The following is a 21,811-nucleotide window of genomic DNA, read 5'->3' as shown; positions in this document are numbered from 1 at the left end:
CTGAGGAGAAGAAAGAGGTATGGGCGGGGAGGGAAAGTGTACAGGGAATGCTGGGAGGGAAATTGAAGATGGTGGTTAAGGGTGGGAATTTTGAAAGAACGGAAAGCTAATATGTAGGCGGATTCACGAGTTCTCACCTCTATATTGGTGGCTGAATCAGGTAGGGATTCTAGGATGCTGAGAGCAAAACACTGGTCGAATGTAAGGTTGTGGGCATTGGCGTGTGAAGGGATAGGAAGAGAAGAGAGTGAGGCATTGTCATGACAATGACGCGACCTCATCCTTACTACCCCAATGCCCATCTATCGCATACAGACGACCCGCCAATCTCAAAAACCTTCTGAGATCCACCAACCCTTTGGCGCCCCCCCGTGACAAATTTCCTAATATTTCCCCAACTTGCAACCGCCCCCGATGTGAAACCTGTCCTCTTATTATGCCTACTCCCCTCTCCCTACATCCCCTCATTGCCCCCTTACCTCGTTCCCACGCTAATTGCCTCTCAAAAAATATTATTTATCTTTTATCATGCAAACATTGCACTTCTTTTTACATAGGCGAATGCATTACCCCCTTATCCATTCGAATGAATAATCACCGGTACTCCTGCAATTCTGCCTCACTCTCTTCTCTTCCTATCCCTTCCCACGCCAATTCCCACAACCTTTCATTCGACCTGTGTTTTGCTCTCAGCATCCTATAATCCCTACCTGATTCAGCCACCAATATAGAGGTGAGAACTCGTGAATCCGCCTACATATTAGCTTTCCGTTCTTTCAAAATTCCCACCCTTAACCGCCATGTTTAATTTCTCTCCCAGCATTCCCTCCACACCTCCCCTCCCCGCTCATACCTCTTTCCCCTCTCCACAGCAACAGCATATTTTCAGTCTCTCTTGAAGAAGGCCTCTGAGAGGGCCGAAAGCTCGAACAATTTACCGTGTGAGTGTCCTTTTAAATGTTGCTATTCTATTCTATTTGTGTTATATTATATATATACACACATATTTTATATATATACACACATATATTTTATATATATATATATATATATATATATATATATATATATATATATATATATATATATGGGTCGCGATAGTCCAGTGGGTAGAGCGTTGGACTGCTGACCGGAGGGTCCCGGGTTCGATTCCCGGGCACTCTGGGCACCTGCACCTTCACCCAAGCTAAAGTGATTTTTCGGGTACCAGGTCTTCTTGGGAAACCATTACCGGCACAGGGAAAGGAACTGGCCCCCCTACCCTGATGTGTGAATTTCACACGCCGTATAGGGCTTAGTACTGGGTGAACTCTACCATCACCTACTAAACCGACCTTCGGGTTGATTACTGTGTTTATGGTTTTATATATATATATATACACACACATTTATAATTATATATTGATAATTATATATTTATTATGTATATATTTTTTTCATTCACATGGAAATAGATGTAAGGGATAGGAACACACATGTAGAACGAACACAGGAGAGCTGGTGAGGGCGGAATCGAGCAAATCATAGGCGCCAAAATATTTCCTTCACCAAGACTTGAACACCGAGTCTTTCCACTTGCCGGTATAAGACCACCTAATCTCAGAGTAAATTATGTTTCCTCGATAGCTCAAGTCGTTAGATCTTCCACCCGGCGAGTGGAAAGATACGGTGTTCTAGTCCCGGTCAAGGAAATATTTTTGCGCCTGTGATTTGCTCGATTCCGCCTTCCGCGCCTCTCTTGTTTTCGGCCTTTTGAATGTCTTCCTATCCATATGTAATTAAATGTGCGTGATTTAATGTGTATATAAGCAAATATAGATTCAACCGCGTGCATGATTCAATATTTGGGCATGTTTGTCAGGTGCACTGACATCTCCTTTCCGCCGCTTCCGCCGCACGTCCTTTCTGCGGCTTTCGGGACGCTGCGTAGATGTCGATTTATGTACTGACAACCGCGATTTCAATACTAACTGATCACATGAAAGATGCATTGACTTGCAGTGCTTAAAGCCGCTTCCGGTAACATTACAATGGAGTGAATAATTTACAAGCATCATTTCTTTGGAATTATGGATATCCATGAAGTTAAGGTAAATGCCATAAGCACGTGCCATATACTTTCAGATTAGGCACTTATTGCAAGTAGCGCGTTTAGTAACGACGACAGTTGTTCGATGAGAGGGAGAGGAAGGTTGTTTGGTGGAATCCGGGTTTCCATCAACTGGGAGAAACTATTTAATCCGCCCCCGCAGCCCTTCCCGATCATTCGCCCGCAGAGCGACTCGCGCCGACCCGCAGTCGACGCGGAGACGCGCTGGGAGTCGCCCACCGGGCAGAGGAGTCGCCTCGGACAAATGAGCATGCCTTGCTCCCCCCCCTCCACGAGAGGGACGGAACTTCGCGAATCACGGAGCGAATGAGTCACGCCCCTCGCCCCGCCGGTCATTTCCCGCCCTCCTTCCGTGCTGGGTAGATACTTCCTCTTGATCTAGTTTGTGAACTCTTATTTTAATCCATTATTGAAATAGAAAGAAAGACTCGTACTTTTCCACAGATTTTATTATACGGCACATTGTGCCGTATAATAAAATCTGTGGAAAAGTACGAGTCTTTCTTTCTATTTCAATAATGGATATCAATTACTTCCACGAAGTGAAGCCTGAAACAATAGAATATATTCTTATTTTAATGATAAAATAGCAGTCCTCCAAAACCGCTTAACCTTTGTTTGGCTTGAATTGACGGTCTCCCCCACCTTTTCGCATTTGTAAGCCTTTGCATCTATGTATCCCGCCGGGGTTCGCATGCGCTCATCAATGAACTGATTGACTGACTGGAACTCGATCCCCCGCTTGCGCAGGTGATTTCACGGATCCCGCATCGACTTCCCGCAACACTACCTCCAGTTTTCCCCCTGTGCACTTTTGCCCTTTCAGATACACGGGCGATATTGGCCTGACAATGTTCCCAGCCATTCCTTCTCTCATTTCCCTTCTTGGCCTTCCACCCGCCCCACGAATCCTGAGCAGTCTGGGGCGTGTAGATCTTGATTTTCAGATTGGCGCTCGTACAATTAATTGCCACCACAAATAATGTTTTCAAAATCCCCCATCGATCCTAGGATGAGTGAAAAGACATTATTTTGGGTCGTAAACGATTGTGATTAGCCGCCTGTGGCCAGGTATTACATGGTCATGGCATTTTTCAAGATGGCGATGTAGGTATGCTATCAGGTATTTATTTAGAGACATTTAAGGCTTAATTTGTGAAAAAATGTTCAGATTGTTCATGACCACTTACAATTAGCGTTCCACTCACTCACGACCCCTCCTGGGCGAAGCGCATACATTTGGAATACGAGGACAAGCTAACAAAAAATTAGGATTTATTAGAACAGTACTGGATGAATGTGATAGAAAGGTCAAAGAGAAGTGTCACCTTTCGCTGTTTATGCCTTATTTATAGGAAATGCCGCAAGAATAACTGGGATCCTCACGAAGTTGGATTAATTGCCGAATTGGATCGCGTGCAGCGTAGAGAAGCTAGATTTGTGAAACGTTGTTATGATAAACTTAGTAGCGTACCCAAAATATTAGCGCTACTAAGTTGAGAATCACTCACGTAGCGGAGGTTAAATTACAGATTGAAGCTCTTGCATGAATTGGAAGTGCGTCTCTTTAGTAGTGATGTTGAAAATGTATTATTACCCCAATTGTACTACGGTAGGAGAGACCATGTCAATAAAATTAGAGAGATTAAGTGTAGAACAGATAAATTTAAGATGACATTTTTTCCACGAACGACAAAGGATCATTGTGGCATTTTTCCGACCGCGTTAGGATATGTTCGGTTAAAAGTTATCCTGGTGCGTATTCAACCCCTGCCACACACCCCAGCGGTGGCTTGCAGGGCACTAAAAAATAAAAAAATATACTTTTTCATATTCTGTCATTCTCCTATTTGTATATGCATTGTACACTGACTTCACCGTATCTGCATTGAATCAGTGTTTTTCTTCAAAAAAGATTCTTACAATTTTTATTTCTATAGGTCCATTTATAAAAATACACTAAGTAGAATCATGTATCCGAAATACTCACAGAATTTTCCCTGTTGTGTAAAGGCAATGTTTATGCTGCTGTGGAATATTCGATATATGATGGGACAACGGTATGATTGTTTTATTGTGCGCTTGGGAAAATAGGAGGCATACATTGTTTTAATGTCATCGTACAAATGATTCTCAATACACCAGTAAACTTAAATGAAATACTTTTCAATCACCAAGGTAAAAATTGCAATGCGAAGATAGTCATTCTGAAGATAGAGTCGAATAAAATATGTAATCTTGGACAAAAACGTGTTTGCAAACGAATGTAAAAGTGACCAAATTGGAAGAAGGAAACTCGGTGACGATACCGTGTAATGGGAGGGAAAAAAAAGTAGTCCCCGCCCGGGCTCGAACCGGGGACCTTCTGCGCGTAAAGCAGACGTGATAACCACTACACCACGGGGACGTTGGGGTACAGGGATGAAACAGCATCCTTAAAATCAATAAAATTCGTCCCTCGTCCCTGTGGAATCTGGCTTGCCGTCGCTTTGCCCTCCAACCTTCTCATAGGTCCCTTGGCCATTTTTCTTTTTGTAGTCCACCAGCCGTGACGGCGGGATAGTTAGTTGTAAGCTACTCTCCAGGATTTTTGTATGTTTGTAATGTTTAAACTTCCTTTTGAATCCAATGGTCCATACTGTAGTTTCCCAGCTTCTGGAAATCTCCGACTTCCAAAGCAGATTCGGTTCAAGCGACAATCACATGTCCGCAATTTATTTGTGACATGCATAGCGTTTCGAGTGCAGGGAGAGGCACGAGATGACGTGTTTTAGGTGTCTTTTACGATCCCCTATGTACAAGAAGAAACGTAACCTGCATAGTATGCACTTTTTTGATACAATATTTGGGAATTAAATTGTTCATGTTATTTCAGTCATATCGTACAAAGTGTTGTAATTTAATTCAAGATGAATAATTATCATATACGAAATTCTGTTTCGTGTTCGTATAAGGAATACATATGTTGTATTGCATGTGATATTTTGAGGAAAATCCGTAATCTTCTTTCACAAAATATTGAAACAGAAGTATGAAATCTCTCTGTTCGAATTGTTCCTTTGAAATGCATTGAGTTGCTTGGAATAACAATTGTTGTGCTCATATTATTTCGTGATATATGTTGAATGGTGCACTTGTGCGATGCAAACCTAATGGCTATGGATGAACAGTGGTGCCACGCAAAATGTAGTAATTAGAATTAAAAGTCGTAATACGCCACGAATGTTGGCGTATTGCGACTATACTACGAGTATATTTCAGGAAGGAGGGTTTTGGGGTCTGGTGACTCGCGATTTTCACTTTTATTCAGTGTGTGCCCATTTTAGAGTGTTATTTCCGTGAAAACACTTTGCTTTTCCACATAGAGGTAGTCCAGGGGTAGAGTGTTGGATTACCGACCGGAGGGCCCGGGTTTGAATCCCGCACAAGCCTCTGTGGGCACCTGCAGCTCCACCCAAGCTATGTGATTTTTCAGGTACCAGATCGCCATTGTAGGGCTTAGTATTAGACTCTGCCATAACCAGCCAAACAGGACTTTAGGGCTGATTAATGTGTTAATGGTTTAAATATATATATATATATATATATATATATATATATATATATATATATATGTGTGTATGTATATATATATATATATAGTTATATATATATATATATATATAATTATGCTGGTAGAGAGGAAGAAGCTTTATTTGGGGAGGGAAGGAAAATGGAAAGGAGCAAAGGAAGGAATGAAAAAGGATGATCTAAAAGTTGAAAACACTCAATTTAGAAAAGCAACATGTTATCTTTCATCATGAGGCATTTCTACTATGTCGTGCCTGAAACTGCTTTATTTGCCCCTTCAAGACGAACTTAAAAACTGTTACTCAAACTTTTCTCGCCGGCACATTTTTATTACATTTTATTATAGAAGAGTTTTAGTGTTTCCGGTTCCTAACAGTTAAACCTCAATGTTCTCAACAAGGCCCTCACCTCATTTTTTTGGAAATTAAACTTAAGTGTGTCTGGATAAACATGGTTTAATTAAACCAGACTAAATCCGGTGTCTCTAGTGATCTTTGCGGGGGTGAGAGAGGGGTGTTTCGTCGAGAAGAAAAGGGGAGACAGTGTGAGGAGCTAATAAAAGGGGTGTGGATACGATACACCCCCGCTTATATAAAGGTATGGATAAATTGTACGTTGTAATCCGATGTGGTCGGATGTGGAGAGATCGGTTGGGCGTCGAATGAACAGACAGGAGAAGAGTGCGAATGGTTGGAGGGTGTTGGTAATAATAGTTGATCGGCTTTATTCGAGGACGAGATGTAGACTGTGGTAGTCCTTTCTTTCATCTAACTCATTGTCAAACACATTCAATGAAAATATAACTACATTTGAGTGACAAATAATATAAAAGATAGAAGTAGAACATTACAAAGAATTAGTATGGATATGTGTGAGTACAAAGAGTGTATAAAGATATGCACAATTGTGGGGAAAACTTGAGGAATGAGCCTTTTATCCTTCAAGGAAAACAACCCACAGCAGGAAAACTCCCACACATGAAGGGGGGAGTGTGGAAAACCTGCGAAACCCTACAAATAGTTAATGCTGGTGTTGTTTTATGCTGAAATAAAATAAAAATAAAACTGTGGATGAAAAATAAGATAAGAAACAAAAGGAGAACTGATATACGCATATAAATAAGGAGAGAAGCTAATTAAAATAAAATTAATGATTAATATTACAGATTTAAGAAATATTGAAGAGAAAATATACTTACAATGCGATTAAGTGATAATTTCAAAAAGCGTTTATGAGTGTTGGAAGAGTGGCAAATGATGATTGTTGTCGAAGGACCGTTCAAATGACGAGGCGCCTTTGACCTTTGACCGGGGGAATGTTCAGACGTGTATGATACTTTCGGCAGAGTCTGAAAAGAAATTAATAAATCGTTTTGCTATATGAAATGATGATTTGGAGAAGTATTCAAGGATAAAGAATTGTGGAATGATATAATTAAAGGTATAAATAACGGAGCTCTATAGACTTGGCCTACATTATCAGAGAATGGCGTGAATGATAATTAGGTACTTAATGAAAATCCGAAAAGAATGTCTTGTTTTTATTTCAATTTTTGTCAGCTTTTATTCTCCATAGTTTCATATCACACACCCTTGTATTTCTCTGAGTTGGAGTTTTAAATTGATAAGAAAATGTTTCGTGTTTCAGAGAGAGGCTCCCGGTTCTCTTATCGCAATGAACGCGGAGAAAGATCCCCTGCATTTCTCTGACCATATCTGAATGACAACCTAGTCATTGCTACGAGTTTGTATCGTGTATCAGGATTGCCTCTGGGCATCCACAAGGGCTTGGTGGAAATCGAAGAGAAATTTGTGGAGGGAGTCGCGATTCCTGCAAATTCCTTAGATGACCGCCAAGAGATTCTCGACCACGTGAGGATCCAAATTATTTAGACAATGCCCCACCAGACCTCTTCCTCTTCCCCCGCTTCAAATTGTTGTCGAAAGGACGTTACCACGGGTCGGTGGATGCGTTACAGCATGCCGTGACGAGGCCACGCGGGTTTTCCACGCCTCCTAAGCCTGCCAGAAGGCGTACGAGGACTGGTATACCCGCTGGAAGCGGTGTCTGGGCGCCCAAGGGTGATACTTCGAAGACTTTTGAGTGAATGCATCAGCTGTGGCAATAATGGTTTTTAAATTGACTCAGTCCTGCTACTTTTGGGGCGGACCTCATTAAACCGTATGTTACATTAACTAGTAATGACACGATACCAGATCGACTCCAGCGAAACCTGCCTATCTTAAGTCTATGTAAATTATTTTTTAAGCTGTATAAACTCGCATTTTTTGGCGATACAGTTTTTATTCGAAATAGCACCACTTCTCCGCCTCACTTGTGGTCTGCTCACAGTGGCTCACTCTGGTGGCCGCTCGAGAACCTTTCCTATCGGGGGTCGTCTCCTGGGGCCCTCGCGGTAATGCCGCACCGGGGATGCGGTGCAATCGATTGCGAATTCGCCCCTAAACGGCACATCGACGCTCTGACCAGTCGTCGCATTTATGAGAAAGAGGTCCTGTGGCCTCTCATTTTCGGCACTCTCCGGGGTCGTATCTCTTCTGGGCGGAGGGCGGCGTAGGGGTAAAGAGGAGCCATTTCACTCCTTCCCCCCTCCGAGAACACCCCCTCTCTGGGGGGCCCAAACTCCCTCTCGCCCCCCCTTCACTCCCCATCCCTCCTCCCCCCGCACCCAGGGGGGGGGGCGCTTGCAGCGAGGAAACCACTCCTGACCTCGTTCATTTCCAAGTAATCGGCGGACCCTTTCTTAAGAACCAATTTTCTCTCAGATTTGGCGTGAAAACAATATTTTTGTTTTCCGTAATGATTATGAACTTTGATCCCCGAGCAGTGGAGGAGGGGGAGCAGTGGAGGGAGGAAATGCGAGGGGAACTCCCGCGAGTGGCCCTTGACCAATGAACCAACATTAGGGAGGAGGGCAGGCGGGACTCTTACTTCTTGACTTTTAACCTGCGATGCTTAAAACTCCTCCGATTGGTTGGTCCTCTTCCTCTCGCGCTTGGTGGTTCTCCGGCCTCCCACGCCCCTTCCAATTCCCCCTTCTTCCTCTTCCAGCCCCCATTCCAAGTCCTCCCGCGGCCCATTCGCACCCGCCACGCCTTCGCCGATTCGAAAGTGTTCGATGCCGGCCCTCCCTCGCCCCTAACGACCTCTCCCGGGCGAAACACACGCGGGGAACATATGCGAGAAGAGCCATTAAAGAAATTAGGATTTATTAGAGGAGTACTCTGATGTAAATGTGATGATAAGGTCAAAGAGAAGTGTTATCTGTCGTTGGTTAGGCCTCATTTATAGAATATGCTGCTAGTATATTATGGGATCCTCGCAAGGTTGGATTAATTGCCGAATTGGATTGCGTGCGGCGTAGAGGAGCTACATTTGTAAAACGCTGTAATTTGTTAAACTTGGTAGAGTATCCAAAATGTTAGAGGAGCTAGGCTGGGAATCACTGAATGGCGCGAAGGTTAGAAGACAGATTAAAACTCTCGCATAAATTGGAAGGGTGTCTCGTTAGCAGTTATGTTGAAAATGTGTTATTACCCCCATCGTTCTACGGTAGGAGGCATCATGCCAATAAAGTTAGTGAGATTAAGTGAGCAAAAGATAGCTTTAAAATTTATTTTCCCTACGAACGATAGGGGATCAGAATGCCATTGTCCGATCGAGGTAGGGGAAAAAAATATGCGGGTCAAATTAACTCTGGTGTGTATCAACCCCCTGCCACACACCCTAGCGGTGGCTTGCAGGATGCTAAATCATCTAAAAATGTCTATTTAAAAGCCTAGATTTCAACTTCTAGATTTCCAAAAAGCCTTTGATAAAGTCCCACATTGTTACACAAACTTAAATACTATAGTATCAATAAGAAAATTATTGATTGGATGAGAGACCCTTGTCAAATTCCAAACGAGTAGTCATCGATGGGTTGCGCTCAACGGATATACGAGATGTAAGGGGATCGAGATGGTGCGGGGGCTAACGTACTGGCTTCCCACCCTGAGGGCGCGGGTTCAAATCCCGGCGGTGTTGAATATTTTTCAGAGGTATCTCGATCCCTACTTGAGGTGCTTTGTGGAGGGCACTTTGAGGGAGTACGCCGTCCGTCGGATGGGACGTTAAACTGCGGACCCCTTGGCGCCTTTCGTAAAGAGTAGGCTAATGCCGACGCCGGGTTTCTCTCCACCCTTCATCCTTTCCTGTCCATCCCCTATGGCGCAAATGACCTTAGCTGTCGGTCGCCTCCCCTCAAAACTACTACTACTACGAGATGTAACTTCGGGCGTCCCCTGGGGAAGTGTAATATAGCCGTCTCAATTCTTAATATACATTAATGGCTTAAGCTCACACATGAGCAGCAATCTCATGTTATTTGCTGACGGCACGGTGGCATAGAGGGAAAGATGGAGCGAACTAGATCGCGAGCCACTCTCTAAAGACTTCGACGCAGTAACGGATTGGTGCAAGGAATGGGGATAAGTGGGTAGGGAATATGGATGAGCGCATATGAAAATGTGCAGTTTTGAAATTTTGGAACTAAGGAAGTGACGAAGAGGAAATACATTATGAAATGGAGATATTAGGGCTAACCACGGCAGATCAGGTTAAATATTTGGGGTTAGTTTCAACGCCAGGCCTTTCATGCGGAGCACATATCAGGACTAGTGTGTTGATACAAAGAGGGAATTATAATTCGTAATATATGTATACATTTACGTTTCTCATTTTCAGTTAATTTTATCACTCTTAAATGAATTTCCACATTTTTCGGGCTGCGTCCGCGTATGTCGTTTAAATGTACAACAGTTTCGCCAGCTATCCTGTTGGCGTCCTCAGGTCAAGGATGAAAAGAAGCTTGTTGTCCCGTCTCCTCCGTTAAATCACCTACTCATCGCCGCGGAAACCTGCGAACGAACACTCTTAAATGAATTTTGATATAAATTTCTCCGAATAGATGATAGAAGTCAAAACCAAGTATATATCTAATTTAGCTTAATTGTCTCTGTTAAATCAGAGAAATTTATTTCGGAGCTCAGAATAAACATGGATTAAATTAAATCTGAAAAAATAAAAGCGTAAACCAATGCCGCTCTCTGAAGGGTGAAGGTGGGTTAATTGCAGTATAACGACCGCAATTGTTCCCCTCACAATTTCAAAACAATGGATCCAAAAATTCCTTGCTTCAAGTGGAATTCTTTCAAATGGAATTCAGAAGTTGAGCCTCCGGTGCCCCCGTGCGAAAGGATGCCGACCTCAAACATTTGACCGGGCCTTTTTGCCGGAACAGTCACCCAGTCAATCGAAGGCGAGAAACCCTTGTTTCACGGGATTGAGTTAAAGGGAACAGGGTAATAAATCCACTCCTCTCTCCTCCTCCACCCCTAACTCTTTTTCTCTGACGATCCCAGCTAACCCTCCCTCCCACCCTTTCCTCGGCAAGTGTCCTCACAAGGACGCTGAACCCTTATATCTCCCCAAAAACCCTTCAGGACCCGGGAGTAAGATGAAGAAAGGGGTGGAGGTGACTTCGAGGCGGAGGTCCTTGAGCGGGCTAAGGCAGTATGAAGGAGGTGAGAACGGGGAAATATGTTTGGCGAAGGAGGCATTCCGACGCTTTGGGGCGATGTAACCGATGGCCCCGGGGCAGAAGACCTTTGCCGGCCATTGTTGTGGCAATTTCAGCGAATGCATGCAAGGTCCTGGAGGCCCTCAGAAAACTACGGAACTGCTTGGGGCACTTTGGTTCGCGTCAGGATCACTTAACCGCTCCCTCCCCCGGCCCTCGAAGCAAATGACCTCGCCCATCCGTCCATTCTCCAAGGGCGCGATTCAAAAACATTTCAACGAGAAGTATGATCTAAAAGAAATGTTCTGCAGGAAATTTTAGGTGAACAGTTTTCTTCAAATTTCGAAGATACTCACACTTATATGGGATCAAGTAAACTGCCTGCATTTTTTAAGGATTATTTTATACATTATTTATATTTCATCCTTGTATTGGCGGCAGATTTTCAACTATCCAAAATCATACAAGCGATGTTGAGTTTATTTGAATTTGATGGTTTCGAGCTCAAATTTTTGAGAAGTCATCATCTCCGAATAAATAAACTTGGAATTTTTTGCCACAAAAACTTTATATTAATACTACCGGTTTCGACGCTCAGGTGACATCATCAGGCATTTAACTGAATAATTGCAGGCCTGGAAATGATGAATTGCCTGATGGGGTTACTTATGGGTCGAAACCGGTAGTTTATAGAGTTTTCATTGTGTTTAAAAACCCATGTTTATTTGTTCGGTGATGTTGGATGTCATGATTTGCCTTAAGGGAATGCCGACGCATTCTCCCTCGATATGGTTTGGCAACCTTGGGCTGTCATGCGACATTATGGAGATTCACATGGGACGCCCAACTGTTGGCGCCATTCTTCCGGTCCAAAATAAGACTAATGTATCAAGCCATCAGCAATTCATCTGCAGGCCATTCACCACGCAAATCTCCGAGAGGGCGTATAGCGGGCGGTGTAAGGGGACCAACCGTACATAGAGATATATTAGTTCATGTTCATGTTATCCACAAATGTACAAAAACGCTTAAGTCCATATATAAATTCAAATTTAATTTTTATACAATTATTTTCTTTGACTCAATTATTATAACATAGGCTTTGAGCGAACATTCTCAGGTCCTCGGGTACGATTTAGTTGTGTTTTTGTTAATATTGTGTGTGAGAAGAACGAGTTAGGTTACTCATATATGCTAGTGAAGATGTCTACAAGGTCTGTCCCAAAGTGATTTAATATTTATAATTTTTTCCCGGATAGACGGACGAATGAACATACGGCTGGGTTCGAGGGAGGGGAGTCTCAGGAAAGGCAGAAGCCCGGTGCCAGTTGGCGCCCATCCTTTGTGGAGTGAGGACCGTTCGCTTGCGAAACCTCGGTCACGTGACCTCGTTACGCCCCATCATGAACCTACTATTGGAACAGCGTTACGCCATCAAATTTTGGGTGAAACTGGGCAAAACCGAGAAGGAGGCTCATGACACGCTGAAGGAAGCTCATGGTGATATGGTAATGCGCAGATCGGGTGTTTTAGAGTTTTGAGCAAAAGTTGTTTCCACAGGTTAGAGATAATGTTGAAGGCGCCGAACTTACAGGACGCCCTTCGACCTCAGAAAGAGTGACGGAAATCGTGCAAGAGTGAAGGCTTGGTTGGTCAGGGATCGCAGGTGAAGTGTTCGCATGGTTTCTGATGGACTTGGCTTCCGTTGGAGTGATGCACATTGACTTGTGCCCAGAAGCGTGGGCGTGAGGGAGGTGTGTGTGTGTGGGGGGGGGTTAAGTGCCGAGGACGCTCTCGGACGAACAAAAGGAAACTCGCACGCGGATCTGCGAAGAACTTGTCGACCTTGTGAGGAGTGAGGATCCTATCATTATTAGACCATGCCCCACCAGGCGTCTTCCTCAAGTTTTAACGCTCTTAGTTGTTTTATCTGCCGTGGTCTTCTACCTATCCACTTTGGCATCCGGCAAGGTTTCGGTGGGGTGTCTACAACAAGTATAGAGCATAGATATTAAGTTTTGAGGAATGTTCAATAATTCAAAAAATGGGTGTAGCTATGGAATAATTGTTGAAAATGCACTGGTTTCCCACCAAGAGGACCTTATTTCGAACTCCGAAAGTGGCAGAATTTTTCGGTTGTATTCCGATGTTTATGTACGATACATCCTGTGTGGGTCACTCCTAGTACAGAATCTGTCCGTCGAATGGGACGAACTATTACGCATGTACGAGGGTCATCCGGAAAGTAGTACCCGTTCGTGCCGCATGAAGTGCTGACGACGCGAGTAGCCGCTGGACGAGGTCAGATAGCTTCAGTGGCTTGTCTGCCTTCTCTGAGCCAAGTTGCGTGACGCTAGCATTGCCTGTGTTGTTTCTGTGATTGTTTACAATGTTTAAAAAAATTGAGAACGCCGCCAGTTGTGAAGTGAGGGCAGTGATTAAATTCCTCAATGCAAGAAACGTTCGCCCATGTGATATTCATCGCCAATTAAAGGAGGTGTATGGAGACAATGTAATGGACGAGTCGTCTGTTCGGCGGTGGTGTCGCAACTTCAACATGGGGAGGGGGAACACACACGACGATGAGCGTTCGGGGAGACCGTCTGTCATTACAGACCAACTGGTGAGCTCAGTTGACGAATTCGTGAGGAACGATCGGCGCGTCACAATTGATGACATCTGTGAGCATTTTCCCAATGTTTCTCGAACAATTGTTCATGAAATTGTTAAACACCATCTGCATTATGCAAAAATTTGTGCAAGATGGGTGCCTCGCGTATCTCAATGAGCTGGCGGCGAAGGACTATGCAGCAGGAATACAGAAACTTGTCACACGTTATGACAAATGCCTTAATTTGCTTGGAGATTATGTTGAGAAGTAGTTTAAAGTATCCTCTTTCAAATAAAATTTTTTATGTTTGTTAATATTTACTTTTGTGTCTTTATTTCACGAACGGGTACTACTTTCCGGATGACCCTCGTATGTGGCCCGTTGACTCCCCTTCAGAGAGTTTGCAAAGCTGTCGCCGGGTTTCCCTCCGCCCACCCTTCCCCCATTCCCCGAAACTTCCACCTCCTGCTAAATATTCACACGTCTTCATTCGCGCGAATTCCGCCACCTGCCGATGGCCCCTGCCAATCGCCGCTGCCGCGTCGACGTAAGCAGTGTACGGGGGTGGGGGGCGGAAGAGGGGTGGGGGAGGAAGGGGGTTGGGGCGTCAACAGGTCGTGCAGGCGGAAGTGAAGGAGAGCGGGGTGCGACGGGAATGATGGGTGCGCGTGTGGCAGGGGGACGAGACGCCCCCAGACACACGCACGGCGCATAGAAAGGGTTCTATTTTATGTTTGCATGTACTACTCTGCGTGCCACCATTACGGTGTGTGGCAGGGGGCGTTTCACACCAGGCTACTCTTGATCCGAAACACCTTCCCCTCAGAGCGCGGTCGGACAAACGTTATTTAATTATGATCCCTAATCTTGATTCGGAAAAATGACAGTCAAGATATTAAGTGGAGAACAGCTGGGTTTTAGAGCATCTTAAATTTATATTTTCTGCACTTGATCATTCTAATTATATTGACAGCATCTCTCCTACCGTGGTACCTTAAGGCTAATATAATACCTTTTCGTCATCATCGTTGCTATAGCGACATTCTTCCAATTCATAGCCTGCAAGAGATTTAATCTTAAATTTAACTTTTCCAGGAGTGATTCCCAGCCTGGCATCTCCTGGACTGGAGTCCATATGATACGATTTAGATGTAGACGAGTCCAGATTATGATGCTTTGTAATTGCAGATGAGTCCATGTGATAATACGATGTAGATTTCACAGTTTATCGGCACGATAGAGGTACAGGACCCTGAGGAGGAGTTTTCGTGGCAGTGATAAGTATTTTTGAAAGCAGACAATGCGTATTTGAAAATAATAACATAGAAAATATTTGGTGCACCTTACTGCGGTCTAATCAACCCAACATTAACATATTTTTTTTTCTACAGACCTACAGACTCAGATTTTAAAACACTTCATACCCTCAATGAGCAAATATACAAATTTACACGTAAAAATAATAACAGCATCAACATATTTGGGGGTGAATTTAACCCCCTTGGTATCGATTAGGACAGCAATAGCGTTAAATCTTAGACTGTCGTTTGCGAATATTGTAATTCCACATTAAAATTGGTTCAAAGAAACTCCATCCATCGAGCATTACGCAAGCCTTCCCGTGGAAAGAACATATTGGACCTATTTCATACGAACACACCGGAACGTATTTTGAGAGTATCAACTGACGAGAGCTTGAGTGACCATAAATCAGTTAATGTCAACTTCGGTTTAGAAATAAACAAGATTGTTAAACCAAAAAGAAAAAATTATAATTACCATAAAGTAGACTTCCAAACCTTTGCCAGTCAATTAAACACTTTACTGCCCGAGTTCAAAACGCGCTTAAGTCATGCCACCGTGGAAGAAACTTGGACACAATTTGTCATTCTTATGCAGAAAGGCATCACAGATGTCATCCCTATAAAGTACTCGCTACCCCATGTGGTACGATAAAGGCGTTAGAAAAGCCCTTCGAAAGCAGGGAATGTTACGATCTAGGGTAAAGAAAGCAGGCGTGAACACAGCATCCTCGGAGAATAAAAGTGTTATTGACCAAGTATAGGTTTTTTTAAATTGAAACCAAAACAAAAATACGTAGCGCCTTACAAGACTTTAAACATCAAGTACTTGGCGAATATTTGGACACTGACCCCAAATCTTTCTGGTCATATGTCAGGTAAGTAAAAGGGGGTAATAAAACGTGGCTTGCTTAAGGGATTGCAAGAATATGATTCATATTAACACTGAGGGAAAAGCTAACATTCTAAGTACATTCTTCCCAATGGTTTTCACGGTTGATGTTGCCACATCGTGTCTCCAAAAGACAATACACACTAAACCCATGGCAAAAATAACAGCGGACGCACAAGTCATTGCCAAATCGCTCCATTAGATTGAAACCAACAAATCCTCGGGTCCCGAAAATATGCTAGCTTGGGCGATAAAACATTTAGCTGCTAACATCGCCCCATACCTTGAATTTATAATTATCAAATCCCTCAAGAGTTGGAAACCCCTATTTTTAAAAGTGGTGGCTGGGAGGACCCCAGTAATTACAGGCCCATTTCTCTCACTTCTATGTGTTGTAAAATTTTGTAGCATATAATTGTCAGTTCCATAATGAGATGCCTTGATAACATTAACTTTTTAAGTGGCAATCAACAAGGATTCAGGAAAACCTGCTCTTGCGAGACCCAATTAGGACGCGACTAAATTTTATCGGGTGAAAGTGGTGGGCAAGTGATTTTTAGGTTTTCAAAAGGCATTTGATAAGGTTCCCCATGGTAAACTTATTAATTAGTTAAAGGTCGTAGGTATAAACAAGGGCGGAATAAATTTGTTTGGAGACTTTCCTTCAGAGCAGGACATAGGGTTGTCCTTGACGGCGCTAGTTGCGACAGCGTAAGAGTGACCTCGGGGTACCTTAGGGAAGTGTAATCGGGCCGTTGCTTTTCTTAATTTTTCTTTACGATTTGAACCGCGAAGTGAAAAGTAAGATTAGGATGTTCGCGGTTCACGCGATGATTTATCGGGAGATATCTGGGGATGAGGATCGTTTAATTCTAGCACAGGATCTGGATTGCATTACTAAATGGTGCTCTGAATGTGGATTGCCATTAAATCTCGATAAATGTTTGGTGGTAAATTTCTTTTAAATAGAAACGGGATTTGCTTACAAATTAGCTGGAGTTGACCTAGAAGTAGTTGATACGGTAAAATACCTAGGTGTTACATTAACCAAAGACTTAACTTGGGGGACTCACATTCGTAATATCTGCGGGCAAGCATATAAAAAATTGGGATTCATTAGACGCATTGTCGGAAAAAGTGACTCGAAGGTTGTTACCACGCTCTTGTGAGGCCTTATTTAGAATATGCATGCAGCGTATGGGATGCGAGTGAAAAAGGCCTCATTCGGGAAATTGAGAAGGTACAACGCCGGGCAGTCCGTTTCGTTAAAAACTTACGATAAAACGAAAAGCGTCACCGAAATGGTTATGGAGTTGGGGTGGGAATCATTTGGAGAGAGACGAGTCAATGCAAGATTGAAATTATTAAATAAATTCATATCCGTATGTTTCAGCGCCGAGGTCTCGCAAATTATTCGCACTCTAACGTACATTAGTCACTTGGAACATGCGTATAAAATTCGGGAAATAGATGCCAAAAACTAGCAGCCTCGCGGACTCCTCCTTCCCACGGACAATGCGGGATAGCAACTGCAGGGTCATAGATAGCAAAAATTCCACTTGCCACCCTCAGCGTCTAGGGAATAATTAGTTCTACTCAATTGCATGCACTTTTACTGATCTCGTGTTTTGTTGTCAAACCCCTTCCAACTTGATCGCATAAGAATGCCATCAAATAACAAAGTGCTCTTTACAATATTGCTTGCTCTGATTGCAAATGTTTGTTTTCAAGATTACCCTTCCAGGACCAATTGAGGAAAAGTGAAACTAGTTAACAGTAGAACGATATTCGTTCCCGTGGAAACGCCAAGTCCTTTAGATGATGTCCTCGTACTTCATAAATGCATTTCCGCAAATTTTCGTCCTCATTTATCTCTCTAATGATAAAAAAATCTCTACACATAAGCGGTTGGCACGCCTTGCATCACTTTTCGGCGGTTGGTACTTCAGTTGCCGCGGATCGTGCCGCTCAGGTTGTCGGCCACTGATCCAACCAGGACATTGTTTCCCACGCCTTGTTGACCTCCGCTTACCTAAGGGGGAGGACCCCCCTCCCTTTGTCCTTGTCCCAAGATTTTGCGGACCGCTGCCCTCATCATTTCTCTTGCCCCCCTCTCTTCCCTGCTTTCTCCATCGACCTCAATCAAATACTCCTTCCTGCCAAACATCTCCCTCTTTCTCTGAAAATTCCCGTTGGATCGCTCCTCGCCACCTTTCCCATTGTCCCCGCATTTCGGTGCCTCCCCTCCCCCATGGAGTGGGCCGCTCTGAATGCTCGCCATTGTTTCCCTCTCTCTCGGGACCCGCGAGCAGCACGGGAGGAAGGGGTGTCGAAGGAAAGGGCTGGCAGGGTGTTCATGTCCCTAAGGACGACCGCAGCGATTCGCACTATGGACCCGTAACGTTGGGTTCGCACGCCAGGGAAAAATCCTCTCTCGGGAATGAAGAGGAGGGTGACGATGAAGACGGCCGAGAGTGAAGATTTGATCCAAAGCTTAGGGTAAACTTAAGTTATGGATCGTAGTCCGGTTGTGACACCACGTCTTATATGGGAGGCGCTTGTCCGAACAATTTCGCTTCGCTTTAAAGAAACTCAGCTTCGTTAATCGGGTTTCGGGGACATGTAATGAGAAGGTAAAAGAGAGGTGTTATTTCGCGTTAGGTTGACCTCATTTGGAATACACAGCAAGTAACGGGTGAGTTCCGAAAGTAATGCAATTGAAGTTCCCGCAACGCTCCTATTGGTCGGAGTGGGATCAAATCACTTGGAGTAGGTGGGGGAGGGGGGACAATAAGCTTTGCCGCGAAACCGGTCTCAGTGCTCTCAAAGCAATGGAAGCAGCAGGACGTCAGTTATCGTAAACCTCTGTGCGCCGACCGTGTCTATCGCAATGGGTGATACTAATATCACTGGAATAATAACAATACCCCTCGGAAATATTTTGGTCGTGGATGTTCCATGATGTCTGATATTCAATGAAATAAATGAAAAAGAAAACAATCGCCAATTTCTGGTCCTCGGGTAGTTAAAGACACTCACTCTCATTGACGTTCTTAGAATGTTTTAGGCATCTTACGCGGGTATAGTCTTTCCATCTTCCGAGATTGCTTTCCATTTATAATTTGTTCACGACTGCTATTTGTCGAGTGCATTCGCACTGCTAGCAGATTTAATTAGAAATGCACCCACACCCGTCATCCCCGGCGGACGCGCGCGATTGCTTAATGCTCGGCCACGCGACCAAATACCCTAATTAATAATTTCAAATGGAAGCTTTGTAAATGCACATGAAGAGTAAGCTTTAATGCGACCAAGATTTCATCGCGGCTCCGCATCATCAATGCTGTGCCGGTGATGCGCCACCGCAGGGAAACCTGGTCCGCATTGAGGTTTATTTTCCATTTGGGCTTACAGAGCTTTCATTTGAAATTACTCGTCATGGAACAGCTTCACAACGTTACTCCTGAAACAAAAATAATAAAAAACCCCAACACCTCGTAATAAAGTGATTCCGTTTTTTGCCTTTCCTCCTCCCCTGCATCCAGCACTCGTATTGGCCTGTCCTTGAATGCTGTCGGGAGCCTCTTAATCGTTCGGGAGTACATTACTAGAAGGTCGAGGCATAGCAGAAGGTAACGACTATGATTCAGGAACATATGAGGAGAGTTTAGCGCAACATAGGTTAGAGAGTTAGTAAATTAGGGGGAATTTACTTGATAACCATTACAAGGGTCTTTCGCAAAAGAATTGCGACAAGAAACCATGGCATATGTACCGAAAGATTACACTTAGCACACGAGCAGAGGAGGTACATTTACATCTACAAAATACCCCGCAAGCCGCTGCAAGGGCGTCTGGCGTGGGGTGTTAGGTCAACATCCGGTAAAGAGAACAAAACCACATGCAAAATCAACATATCCATGCCAACTTATACCCACAGTGGCGTATGAATTCATGCAGAAATCCTTTCATTCTACACGGATTCAAGTACACATACTATCATCTAATAAACCAATGCACCTTAGGATGCAGTAAAAAAATTGTCCAATGAGATGCAAGCTATAATTTGACAAGTAAGAAGGCGAAATTCAACCACCACATGGACATGCAACATACAATGCTCTCCTCCCCCGAAAGGAATGGTAGGGAATGTGACTCTAGGTGACTGCAGGTAGCGGGAGGGTCCCCCATACAGAGAGAGGGATGGAAGGGGAAAGTTGAAAACAAACAAAGCTTAGTAAGCAATACTGTTACGAGCACTACATTATTTAATGACATTCTAATGCGGTCATGCGGAAAGAAAGGGTTTTGACAACAAATCACACTAGGCCAGTGAAAGTTCATGCAATTGTGTATAACCAATTGTTCCCTAGATGCTGAGGGTGGCAAGTGGACTTAAATTGAAGTAAATGTAACTCCTAGAGTAAGTAACATCAGAAAGGGAAATTACAATGAATTTTTAAGGATAATAGGTGTAGGATTACATGCATATGTTGGTTTTGCTTATGGTTTTATTCTATATTACGGGTGGCGATGTAACACCCCCCGCCACACGTCCTTGCGGGGTGTTATGTAGATGTGTTCTTTTCATGCCTCTTCTACGTGTCCCTCTCTTCTCCCTTCCACCCTCTCCATCACTCACAGTAATGAGCATCCAATTGCCGCTGATATGCCGTGCGTCCACTCGTCCTGCCTTCATCGGATTGCTCCCAACGACCTGCTCAACAGCCACCCCCCCCTCCCCACCAATAACATTGGCAGGACCGACAATTGCCGCAAAATTAGAGAGATAGGCTGCCGAACTGATGGATTCAAGTATTCGTTTTTCCCGCGCACTATTCGCGACAGCAATGAAACGGGGAACAACACCTAAGAAGCAGTAATGAGTACGCGCTGCTAAATACACGGGTATACGAGTTTAAACTCCCAATGAAAAATTCTCTCCAAGTCTGGCACCTTAATACTCCGCCCTGCCGTACGCCCTTGTGCCAGGTGGGCGAATGGGTATGAAGTGCTGTTGTATTTGTGAATTGTCCGCATGGGATGAGTGGAATATTGTAACCGGCAATAAGCGTCTGAATTGCACGTGCGCCTGCCCTCTTTTTAAGTATTTCTCGTCCTCTTTGTGTAGGCATAGGAATAATAGCTGCTAAACATGTAACACTCGTAATATATGTGTGGAAATGCTGCATGATTGGTGTTCGGTTGCCCCCTCTCCGCGCGGTTAATACGTGGATCGCGGAGGGCCAGGTTCGTGAGGAAATATATTAAGAATGACTTGTGATCTACCACCCCCTGCCACACGTCCTTGCGACGGATTGCGGAGTATTGTGTAGACTTACCTGCCTAGAATGTAAAGCTTGTAGCTTTGAAAATATTCAAAGAAGGCAGGAAAAATGGTTGCTCGCGAGAACAGGATAATGTATGCGAGCAATCCACATCAAGGAATGAGTGTCCATTACTCTTACAAGCTGTACGAATCTACCGATATTAACAACCGCGTAGCCAAAGGGATGCGGCGGAGAAATATAAGACGAGGGCTTACGTTAAACCCTTTATGCACGTCGCGCAAACGCCGTTACGCAAGACATACCCCACGGACTCCTTCCACGTAACACGCATGGCAGAGTAACGAATGGCAACACCGTCACGCGTTACGTAATTGGATAAGTGGTCGCTCTTCTCTATCAAGTTCCCACCCACCCACGCCACGCCACGCCATGCCATGCCATGCCATGCCATGCCA

General features: G+C 44.0%; 1 protein-coding gene and 1 non-coding gene across 2 annotated transcripts in view; one reads left to right on the top strand and one right to left on the bottom strand.

Annotated features, from left to right (window-relative positions):
* LOC139698997 (histone-lysine N-methyltransferase SETD1A) overlaps positions 1-21,811 on the top strand; it is a 617,878-nt gene that overhangs the window by 259,258 nt on the left and 336,809 nt on the right. The gene's annotated exons all lie outside the window — the stretch shown is intronic.
* Positions 4,445-4,517, bottom strand: TRNAV-UAC (transfer RNA valine (anticodon UAC)). Its single transcript has one exon. It is a non-coding gene; the product is annotated as a tRNA-Val (tRNA).

This window comes from Hetaerina americana, unplaced genomic scaffold, assembly GCF_022747635.1.
Source record: "Hetaerina americana unplaced genomic scaffold, ioHetAmer1.1.p SCAF_9, whole genome shotgun sequence".
In the NCBI taxonomy this organism is placed as follows: Eukaryota; Metazoa; Arthropoda; class Insecta; order Odonata; family Calopterygidae; genus Hetaerina; species Hetaerina americana.
Note: the sequence above shows the minus strand (reverse complement) of the source record. Positions and strands in the feature narration are given on the sequence as shown.